The sequence below is a fragment of the Eubalaena glacialis genome, chromosome 20, assembly GCF_028564815.1.
Source record: "Eubalaena glacialis isolate mEubGla1 chromosome 20, mEubGla1.1.hap2.+ XY, whole genome shotgun sequence".
Classification (NCBI taxonomy): domain Eukaryota; kingdom Metazoa; phylum Chordata; class Mammalia; order Artiodactyla; family Balaenidae; genus Eubalaena; species Eubalaena glacialis.
The window spans coordinates 18582199-18594738 of NC_083735.1; the positions used below are offsets into that span (position 1 = coordinate 18582199).

General features: G+C 40.4%; 1 protein-coding gene across 5 annotated transcripts in view; it reads right to left on the reverse strand.

The window, feature by feature from the left end:
• The window catches only part of ZDHHC2 (zinc finger DHHC-type palmitoyltransferase 2), a 75488-nt gene that overhangs the window by 54060 nt on the left and 8888 nt on the right, over positions 1-12540 (reverse strand). The gene's annotated exons all lie outside the window — the stretch shown is intronic.

Here is a 12540-nt window from a genome sequence, read left to right on the forward strand (position 1 = left end):
GCCGGAGGAGGCAGGAGGGAGGAGGGAAGGAGAGAGAGAGAGAAGAGGGTAGAGAATAAATGAATATGAATTTTAAGGGTTGGCTCACAGGGTTATGGGAGCTGGCAAGTCCAAAATCTACAGAGCAGGCTGGCAAGCTGGAGAGCCAGGGAAGGGTTAATGTTGCAGTCTTGGGTCTGAAAGCAGACTAGAGGCAGAGATGCTTCCTTTTCAGGAGACCTCAGTCTTTGCTCTTAAGGCCTTCAACTGATTGGATGAGGCCCACCTACATTATGAAAGGTAACCTGCTTTACTCACAGTCTACTGATTTAAATGTTAATCACATCTAAGAAATGCCTTCACAGCAACAGCTAGACTGGTGTTTAACCAAACAACTGGCCACCACAGCCTAGCCTAGTTGACACATAAAATTAATCATCACACCTTGCATCTAGAATCTAATTTTATTCTAGAAATAGTTTACTAAGAAGACATGTGTTGACCTTTTGTGTAAGTTCTGAAGCCAAGTGTATTATTTACTGTAAATTAATAAATTGGAATTATAGCTAGCAAAGTAACTACATAAACTAACTTTATCTATCTGCTAGAGGGAAAACAATACTAAAATCCTTTGCCATACTCTAAAAACTTGACTGCAAATAATCCTATTCAAATTAACTTTATATATACACCCATATGATTCCCTAAGGATGCTATCCAACCCTATTTTCTAAAGAGCTCTAAAAATATTAGAGCCGATCTAGTCTAGATTGATTTAAATTCAATCTTGATTAAAAGCAAAGGTTCGTCTCAAAGATCTTTCCAGTCCTGTATTTTACCAACTGATTTTAAATTTTGCTTTGGTGATTATACAATTGAGAGTCTGCTGTCAAAAATGTTATCTATTGATAAGTAGCAGCCTACCCGTTAGTCAGTAACTTGAATCTAGTTCAACTTTCAGTCCTAAGTACATCCAAAATCCAAAACTTCAGATACTAAAACAAGCCTTCATAGTAGGTAAAAAAAAAAAAAAAAAAAAAAGTACTTTCCCCCTTAAATTAGCAAAGAACAGTTACATAATTTTTTCCAGAACAATCTGTTTTTGGGGTATTTTCATCACAAATGTATACTGCTGTGATTTTTTATTTCTTTTCTTAATCTGAATTTTCTTTTTCTTGTCTTCAAATTCAAACTCTGTTTTGGAAGAATCATTTACTTTTATTGCATAAACACAGTACCTTCTCTGTATAAATCCACTAGGGCAGTCTGACACAGATATACCTTAGCCCCATATATTCAGTCTGATAATGAAGAACACCAAAAGTAAAGAATTGGTTCTAATGAATGAATCTGAAGGATAACTTTATAGCCAAGCTCTATTTTTTCCTACTTATCTTTAACTCATTTATTGAAAAACAGTCACTGAGTCTACCATAGTTACACCACTGAGGATAAAATGGTAAATGAGACTCCACCCCTCCACTCAAAAAGCCTAGAGTTCACGGGGCCGTTTTACTTAGAAGTTGAAACGGAAAAAACAAGGACATTAAAACAGTAAAACATTTTCAATTAAGAAACAGAAGCCCCTCAGATTCAGAAAATTAAGATGAAAATAGGAATAGTGCTACAAATATACTTTAATATCTCCTGTCCTAACATCTCTCCTTTGACCTCAAGTCTCTAGCTGCCACCCCATTTTTCTGGCCCTTTCACAGGAAAACTTATTTGAACAATCATCCAAACGCACTGCCTCTACCCCTTAATTTCTTTTATTTTTAATTAATTTATTTATTTGTTTATTTATTTATTTATTTTTGGCTGCATTGGGTCTTCGTTGCTGCGCGCGGGCTTTCTCTAGTTGCAGCGAGCGGGGGCTACTCTTCGTTGTGGTGCGCGGGCTTCTCATGGAGGTGGCTTCTCTTGTTGTGGAGCACGGGCTCTAGGCGCGCGGGCTCAGTAGTTGTGGCACGTGGGCTTCAGTAGTTGTGGCTCACGGGCTCTAGAGCAGGCTCAGTAGTTGTGGCACACGGGCTTAGTTGCTCTGCGGCATGTGCGATCTTCCCGGACCAGGGCTTGAACCTGTGTCCCCTGCATTGGCAGGCGGATTCTTAACCACTGCACCCCAGGGGAGCCCCTACCCCCTAATTTCTTGTTACTTCCTCGACCACCACCAAGTGGTTCTGCACCCCCAACATTCCACTGCTATCAGTCCTGTCAAGGTCACCAATACCCTCCTTAATTCTTGGTACTCAAGTTACTCTAACAGAATTAATTACTCTCTTTTTGAAATGCTTTGTTGAACTGACAGTGAATTCTTTGGTGAAACCGGCCAGTGAAAACCCCTTGAAGCAGAATCCTTTGTCCTTTCAGCTACTTTCCAAGAAGCACTAGTTCACTTTTAATGTTTTAGAGATCAAATTGGGGCAGTAGGAGAAATACATCAAATCATTCCCATGAATACTGGTGACACTGCTGCTACACCATTTTAATAAGAGAAGTCACCTCAGTGAGAAGCCCGCGCATCGCAACGAAGAGTAGCCCCACGCTTGCTGCAACTAGAGAAAGCCCGAGCGCAGCAACAAAGACCCAATGCAGCCAAGAATAAATAAATAAATTTTTTAAATAAATAAATAAATAAAAACAAAAACTTGGGGCAAAAGTCATTCTACAAATAGAATCGGTGGGTTTGTAGGAACTGTTTTGTCAAGGACAGGAAAGCAGTTTCAGAATAGAAACAAAGAATAAGGGTAAGGCTTCACATCACCCGGACCTGAAAACACATGGTTTCCCATGCGGGTTCTCACGGTTACATAAAAGCCAGACCTCACAGTGCCAACCACAAACACAGGGCAGGCAGTCTACATTCCTTGCCAGATCCCCATACGGTTCCTTAAACACTCATTCTGCAATAAGAAAACCATGGTCTCTTTTAAAATGTCAATTGATGTCATCTCACTAAAAACCCTTCCGTGGCTTTGCACCGAATTTACACTGAAGTCCAATCTCCTTACTCAGGCCTCAGTGCGCCAGCATGCTCTGGCTCCTACCCGCCTCTCCAAGATCACTTCTCGTCGCTCGTCCTCTTGCTCACTAAGCTGCAAACGGGCTGACCTTCCAGAACACGCTAAACTTTAGTGTCTTTACCTCTTCACCTGCTGCCACTCCTGGCTCACTCCTGATCATCCTTCAGCTTCCAAGTTGCAGGTCAGTTTCTCATAGAGGTCCTCCTGTCCAGTATCCAGCTACAATCCTTACCACCACACACTGTTTCTTTCTTAGCACTTAGCACAGTCTGTAATTGTTTTTATTTGTTTCTTTTCCATGTCCTTCACTGAGGTTTGCATCCTGGCTCTGTCCAGTTTGATGTTTTATCTCCGCCAAATTACTTATTCTCTCCTCAGTCTTACCTCAATATTTATCTCATTGGGTTGTTTTGAGAATAAACTAGGTAATGTAAGTAAAAACACCTCGAATAGAAGCTGGCATATATGAGGAGCTCAATAAATGTTAGATGAATATGGAGCATAAATAAATCACGAAACAGTGAAACCTTAAGAGTAGGAGTTCCCCAAGGTTTAGTGTCAACAGTTTTATAAACAACCTGGAGAAGGAAGCACACCATGCATTTTTAGCTTGCTGTAGTGCTACAGTTTTCTGGACAGTGAAATGCCAAGTTGATGGAAATAAATTGCTGGAAGAACTTTTGAGTGTGAATAAGCAGAAAAATGCAGGTGAATTACCATGTGGGCAAATTAACATAATGAGAAAACACTAAACCAGTGAATTTTAAAACTACATTTTCTTTCCCTACTCCTTCCAGAACTCTTTTCCTCTCAACTCCACCCCCATCCCCACCCCACCAAGGCCTGTCCAGGTTCTGATAGGGTCTGGCATGCATCAGCATCTCAATGTGAGGAGTGGAGGAAACTGTGTAATTTGGGGAGAAGTAGGATTTCCCAGGTGGTCTGATGCATCCCCCCTGCCTCTACCCCAGGATTTATGTCTAACAAACTATACTGATCTAAACTAGATGTTTTGTGTGCTAGAAATTATCAAACAACCATGGAAAAATGGTCAAGGAGGCCTTCTCCTGAAGAATGGCACAATGCAACAACAAAGAAAAAAAAATGAATGGCAGTAAACCGGTCAATATAAGCCAAGACACAGGAAGAACAGGAACCTTAAGAACAGGTTATGATGTCCATTGACAGAGGAATGGATAAAGAAGATGTGGTACGTACATACAATGGAATATTATGCAGCCATAAAAAAGAATGAAATAATGCCATGTGCAGCAGTATGGATGGACCTAGAGATTATCACACTAAGTGAAGTAAGTCAGACAGAGAAAGACAAGTATCAATATGATATTGCTCATGTGTGGAATCTAAAAAAACGATACAAAATGAACTTATTTACAAAACAGAGTCACAGATGTAGAAAACAAATGTATGGTTACCAGGGGGGAAAGTGGGGGGAGGGATAAATTGGGAGATTGGGATTGACGTATACACACTATTATACATAAAATAGATAACTGATAAGGACCTACTGTATAGCACAGGGAACTCTAGTCAATATTCTATAATGGCCTGTATGGGAGAAGAGTCTAAAAAAAGAATGGATATATATATATGTATAACTGATTCACTTTGCTGTACACCTGAAACTAACACAACACTGTAAATCAACTATACTTTAATAAAAATTAAAAGAAAAAAAAGAACAGGTTATGATCCAAAAGGTTATGCAAGTCGTATGTTATCTGGGTGGTCAGGCCTCCATATCAGCCATCAAAAGCCTTTCTAATGCTTAACGTACCTGAAACAACATCACAAAATTGTGAATTAACAATATTACAAAAATTAGCTACTCTGTGTCAGGGGAGCCTTTTTGAGTTTGGAACATCCAAACTCACCTCCCTTCTACCAGGGTAGACAAGAGGCTGCCCTCATTCTCTTCCCCTACCTGCTGGGCTATGAGAGCAGACATTCCTCCCACCCCAAGTCTTCAGTGATGACCCCTGTATTAGTCGGTCTGGGAAAGTACCACAGACTTCGTGGCTTCTTTATCAGACAGCTATTTCCTCACAGTTCTGGAGGATACAAGTCTGAGATAAAGGTGTCGGCAGGACTGGTTTCTTCTGAGGCCTCTCTCTTTGGCTTGCGGGTGACCATCTTCTCCCCGTATCTTCACATAGTTTTCTCTCTGTATATCTTTAGAACCAAATATCCTCTTCTTAAAGTACATCAGTCATACTGGATTAGGGTCCACCCTAATGACCTCATTTTAACTTAATTACCTCTTTAAAGGCCTTATCTCCAAATTCGGAAGTCCTGCAGGTTAAGACTTCAACCTATGAACTTGGGGGGAAGACACAATTCAGCCCGAAACACTCTCTGAAATAAGCCGGCAGCTCGAGCAGGGTGAAGGCTGAGTCTGGGTGACAGGGCATCACTGGGCTGGTTGGCCGGGGGGGGGGTCAGATGACGAGGGGCAAGAATAAACTAAACAAAAGGAGCGTTTTGTTAAATGTTTACTCTATGCCAGGAATTGTGCTAATTTTTTTCAAATGTTTATCTCATTTAAACCTTACAACAATCTGTAAGGAAGGTATTATTATCATAATTTTAAAAGTTGGGAAAACAGTCTCCCAAAAGTAAAATAACTTTCCTAATGTCATTCAGTCATAACCTGTGGTGCTAGGATCTACATATTAGGTCTGTCTGACTCCAAAACTCTTTCAAGGATTCCACCTGCCCTCCCAGGATGTGTGACATCTGGCGCCCCCGACTGCATATCCCTTCCAGGCTTCTTTGTCCTGGGCAGCTGTTCCTACTCTGGTTGCTCCCACACAGTGGCCCCTCTGTGTTTAACACCTGGGCCGCTACCTGTTACTTGTGATGAGGGATGCTCTGGAGATCAAGGTTTAAGACGTCCTCTTTTTGTCACCCTTCCTCCACCAACCAACTTAAACATAACCTGGAAACAGGTCATTTTACAAACTTTGGGCACAAAAAAATTCAAATATTTGGTTATATTTCAGTGCTGAGAGCCTGGCTTTCCTGAGTTCTCAATTCAAGAGCTGGGGAAGGAAGAGCGCTCTGGGTTCCGAGGATAAGAGTGAGATGGTGAGGCAGGGAAGAAGATTAGGAGAGGACACTGGGACTTCCTGACCCGCCTTCTCAGGAGCAGAGGGAAAGATCATTCTTGAGGTCAGTACAGCCCAGGTACACTCCCTTACGGGAAGATCCCTCACTTGTAGAAACTGGCAATGAAGAGTGACGGAACATACATCTGTCCCGGAAAGGGAATTTGTAATTCCTACCGTTATCAAAATTTTCCAAGTTAGAAGTTCTTCTCTCTCTCTCTCTCTCCACATTTCTTTAGCAATTTGACCAAATCATTGTTCTCAATACCTAAGAAGCTCTACTCTGCAGAAACATTTGGTGTAAACTCTGACTTTCCCAACTGAAGGCTGGGAACACACCGAATGTTTGTACTTAATCATTAGGGATGTGTGGGTCTTCTGATTTATCAGTTTTGAAAGGCGAATGAAGATTTTGTCTCACGATTATGGCCCTGAAAAAACTCACTGCCACTTTCCTCTCGGCAAAGAGAAAGACAATTCCTGACTCACCGAGTGTACAAAGCAGTACTGTTAAACAAGGGAATCTGATCTCAGGGCTGGTCCCTGGCTTAGTGTCCTCACTTCAAAGCTTACTCAGCGGAATCCTATGATCCCTCTGTCTCAGTTAAAATAGAGGAGATTCCCAGTGCCAGCAAGTTATACAGATTTCAAGGCAGGTGAGTTTATTTACCCTGTTAGACAGAATTGTATGGGTCCCCCCTCTTCCACACATGGCTACAGCTCAACTCAAGTTCCAACAATGCCTGGGTCTTTTCAACTCCAGTCCCCTTCCTTTCCAATTCCACATGCCCTTCTTTGGGTTGGCCCTGAGAGGCATGACCGACTCCTCTGAATCAGGCAGGTTGGCGTGAACAATACACCTTCAGCAAAGTTCTACCCGGTTCCCAAATAATGGTTGTCTACTATTGGGGGAAGGTCAAGCAGAGACTTTAAACCCTGAAAACATCCCCTTCATTAGTCAGAACCCAAATTTTAGAACTGGAAGGGCCTTGATGATTATTTTGCTCAGTGTAACTACTCATCTTTCTTATATATGTATGTATTTATTTATTCGTTGTAAGCAAAAATCCCACTTGTATTTTGGTTATTTCAGCGTTTAAAAATACACATATAAGATCAGATGGAAAGAATTTTTGTAGTGTATTTTTTAATGTCATTAGATCAATCCCTTATTACCTGGTGTACTCAGAATTATCACAGAGGACAATACTGAGAGAATTTTTTTTTTTCACTACCGAACATTAGCTTTCTGATTTATTAAGTAGAAAAATCAGTGCTTCTTGTGTGCGTCTCCATGGAAACAGATAACCTTCTAAAACTATCTCCCGGGGTTAGCAGCTACATGTTGAGTACCAAATGACCAGGGCACTTATAACAGAGCACATATAACATATTTAAAAATTAAACCAATATTTCTAGGTTCACGTAAATTATCTGACACTTCTATAGTACTCCAGAGAAAGAAACGAGTGGGACAAACCTATAATTCCAACCTTTGTGTTTATGATGTTCATCAGAATAGAATTTACAGTGGCACACTTGAAGGGATGAATTAAAAGATTTAAAACAACATTAGCACCAGCAATAATTACTTCAATAGAGCACTGAGTCGCAATATCTATTAAAACATGCAAAGGTATTAAACTATTCACTGACTCACCCTTCTGTACTGGGTATTGAAGGGTGAGTCAGTATTTTCTTTTATAACAGTATTTTCTTTTATAACTTCACTGTCATATATTCATGAAGTAAACTTCTCACACACACAATCTTTCTTTGATCTCAGCTTGAATTACAGTATGCCTTGTTCCTCTTACTTGCAGCAAATCATACCCTTACTCTACACTGCATTTACCAACAGCACTAGCACAGCCCGCCGGACAGTAATTGCAGTGATAGTACCTATATTCAGTTGCAGCAAAAGCAAATTTTACGTAGTTGTAAACTGGCGGGTCACAGATGAAAGACGGGCCCTACTACTGCTTAAGGCACAGTATAAGAGCACAACAGTATACAAGTACCACCTAATTATAACTAGATGTATTCATTAATGTAAACAGGAAGTTCTACACAATTGTGTACAGAACTAAGACAGTCATCAATACTTGGACTGAGTCTCTTTCTCTGCTCAATGTGTGAGCTGCATCTCATGTTTCCTACTTGTATCTCTCCACCAATTAATGTACTGATTTTTGTTTTCGGTGCCTGAAACCATTGTCACTTACTCTAGATCTGCAGGCAAAACAAATACGCTGATATTCATTCATGAATCGTGTTCACTCCCTGTGCTGTGTATAAGGACCTAGCTCATGATTAACACCGTGGGATACTGACGCATCCACAGACACAGGTATGTTTCCTCGACGTCTCCCCACCAGCTCATGCCACCAGCTCATGTTTACCCAGTATATGTATCATTTAAACTCATAACATGTTGCTCTTTAAAAAGATAACATTTCTACCAGTTATCATTAGTGCTCTGGTTACCCAAAAATTGTTGTTGAATTTTAGACTACGTACAGTAGGCCAGCAGCTCTCAACATTTCTGCCTTGGCCGTACCTGATGGCCGGTGCTCTCATGAGGGACACAGTCCCTAGGAATGAAGAAAGCTACTGCATGGGCAAAATGGAGTTACTCACAATTCCCTGACCACCAGCTTTCCTGCTGCACTGTGAAAGGGCAAGGTAGTTAAAAACTACTCCGGTGACATTGATATGGACCTCACAGACACTTCCAGAGACCTTCAAGTTTAGATATGTTTACAAGGGTATATACAGGCTTCTCTGGAATCACACTTCCATCAAAATCACCTGCTCCAAGAAAACAGCATGGCAGGCCTCAAAAATTAAACACAAAATTACAATATAATCCAACAATTCCACTTCTGGGTATATACCCAAAGAACTGAAATCAGAGACTTGAACATGTATTTGCAGACGAATGTTCACAGCAGCATTATACACAATAGCCAAAAGGTGGAAACAACCAAAATGTTCACCAACAAATGAACAGATAAACAAAATGTGGTATATAATACAATGGAATATTATAGATCATTAGGAATGAAATTCTGACACATGCTACAACATGGATAAACCTTAAAGACATATGCTTAAGTGAAATAAACAGACACAAAAAGACAAATACATGGTTCCACATATACGAGGTACCTAGAATAGTCAAAGTCATAGAAACAGAAAGTAGAATGGTGGGTGCCAGGGGCTGGGGGAAAAGGAGAATGGGGAATTATTGCTTAATGGATGCAGAGTGTCATTTTGGGAAGATTAAAAATTGCTGGAGATGGATGGTGGTGATGGTTGCACAGCAATGGGAATGTACTTAATGCCACTGAACTGCCCACTTAAAATGCAGTCAAAATGGTAAATGGGTACAATGGCAAAATTTTATGTTACGTATATTTTATCATTTAAAACATTTAAAAATCACCTGCTCCAGAGACTATTCCCAAACCACAAATTAAACTAATATTCACCTGTAGCTAAAGTTTTCTTTCTCATCTCTGGTTATTTCTACAATGAAGGATTTTTGTTGTTTGATCTTTTCAAGAAAGTAAGCTCAGAAGTGGTTAAGTAAAGAAAAACAAAGCTTTGTTGAGATGCAGATGTCTAGCTAGGCATTTCCACCGAAGTGGTTCATTCATGAGTCTTCCCAGATTCTCAGTGTCTGAGCTTGAGAAGAACACCTAGGCAAAATTACAAATTCCACACTTCCTTGGCCTTTTTCAGTGAATGAATGCAAAATCCAAAGACTTCAAGGGTCTTGGGTATTTTTAGATATTAACTGCATACATGTATCCATCTCAGATTGACAGCTTCAAATTAAAGTTAAATTATGTACAGCATACTCTATTTAAGAAGACTGGGGCAAGGAAGGGGGAATTGAATATTTTAGAAAGTCTTTCTTTTTTTTAATCTAAAATGGGTAAAAATTTTAGCATTATAAGGGGAGATTTTAGTTAGCTGAAAACTTTTAAAATGGAATATAGCATCTCTGGGCAATGCTGGCTAAGTTTGAGTGCTTCCTGCAAATGCATTTAACTCACTTTTTTTAGTGATTATTTCATATTTATATATTAGGGCAAATATTTTGCATATTCTAAATTGTTCTTAATCTTTTAACTTTTCAAATGGGTTATAAAGTTAATGTTGTCATCTAAATCCTTATTATAAATGATTACATTTTAATATTCAGAAAGAAAAAAAAGAGGCATTTGATTATTATATTTGTGTATTAGTTCACTAGGGCTGCCCTAACAAAGTACCACAGACTGGGTGCCTTAAACAACAGAAATTTATCTTCTTACAATTCTGGAGGCCAGAAATCTAAGATCAAGATTTAGCAGGTTTGGTTTCTTCTGAGGGCTCTCTCCTTGGCTGACTTCTCCTTGTGTCTTCACATGGTCTTCCCTCTATATGTGTGTGTCCAAATTTCCTCCAATCATATGGTATTATGACTCATTCTAATGACCTAATTTTAATTTAATTACCTCTTTAAAGGCTCTATCTCCAAATACGGTCATGTTCTGAGGTACTAAGGGTTAGGACTTCAACATATGAAATGGGGGGGGGGAGGGTACAACTTGGCCCACAATAATTTGAAACCAGAGAAATATTACAAACTCATTTACGAACATCTGAGTGATCAAATAATAAAAAGCTAAGCAGGTAATTCTCTCATAAAGGATTCACGTTCTTTGAAGCTTGAAATGTCTACTGCGATCACAAAAGGCTCAATTAAACAAGTTCAGTGGGCATCCATTCCTTTAAGAGAAGTATGTCTTGAACGCTACTCTGTGTCAGGCATCAGGGCTACAACTGTAACCAGACATTGTTACTGCTCTCACGAAATCTTCTACAGGTAATCTTCAGATAATAAGGAAGTTAAGCTTATCTAATAGAATAAGGTCTTTTTAATTTGGATTGAAGGAATAACAGATATCCCAGCGACTCACACACTGCTATATGTGTTTCATTTTGGTAAAACTTTTAAAATTAAATTCGGGGGTCTTCAGAGCATAGTCAGTAATAAATTAAAACAAGAGTTCAATCTCACATTGTTAAATTCTCAGTCCTTATTTTACTTGACATATGAGCGTATCTGTCAACATCGAGTGCTCCCTCCTCCTTGACACCTTCTCCTCCCCAGGCTTCAGGACCCCACATTCTCTTAGTTTTCCTCCACTTCACTAGTCGTCCCTTCTCAGTCTCCTTTGCTGGTTCCTACTCATCTCCTCAACTCTCAGTGCTGGTCATCTTTGGTCCTCGTCTCTGCTCGATTTACGTTCACTCTCTTGTTGGGACAAATGTATCCGATGTTAAGTCTTTAAATCGATTTAAACACTGAGCACTCCCAAATTTACTCCTCCCGTCCAGACTCTCTTCCCAATGCCAAACTCGTCTACGCAACTGCTCACTCAGCATCTCTGTTTCCATGTCCACATACCACTGGTGATCTACGGTCACCCCATCCCCACCCAGCTCCGCTCTACCTACATCTTGTGCAGCTCAGCTCATCTCCATTCGTCCAGTTGTTCAGGCCAAAACATTGGCATCGATTGGCTCCTTCCTTTCTTTCACAACAAATGTCTGTCAGGAAATCCTGTTGTCTCTAAAAAATAAATGCAGAAGCTGGCAACCTCTCTCCCTTCCCACTGTCCCCACCATGCTCTGACAGATCATCATTTCTCACCTGGACTGATGAAGTAGACAGCCCAGAGTACGCAGCAGCCAGGATGATCTTTTTAAACGTAAGTCATAGCATGTCACTGTGCTACTCAGCACTCTGCCATGGATCCCCGTTTCACCCCAAGTAAAGCCAAAATCCTCACAATGGCCTATGAGGCCCCATAATCTGTACCTTTTCTGCACCTCTCTGACCTTGTCACCTACGTCCCTTCCCCCTGCTCACACCCCTCCAGCCAAAATCACCTTGTTCCTCCTCTAACATGCTCACACACTCCTGCCTCAGGGCCTCCATACTGACGGTTCCCTCCGCCTGAGATGCATTTCTTCCCAGTGCAAGCATGGTTCAATCCCTCAGCATCTTTGAGTCATTGCTTAAATTCCTTGACCATCCCACCACACACACACACACACACACACACAGACGCATGGATAAAAAGATGTGGTCTATATATACAATGGAATATAGCTTGGCCATAAAAAAGAATGAAATCTTGCCATTTGCAGCAACATGGATGGACCTAGAGTGCATTATGCTAAGTGAAATAAATCAGACAGAGAAAGACAAATACTATGTGATTTCACTTATATGTAGTATCTAAAAAACAAAACAAATGAACAACACAACTAAACAGTCCTAGATACAGAGAACAAACAGGTGGTTGCCAGAGGGGAGGCTGGTGGGGGGAGGAGAGAAATAGGTGGGC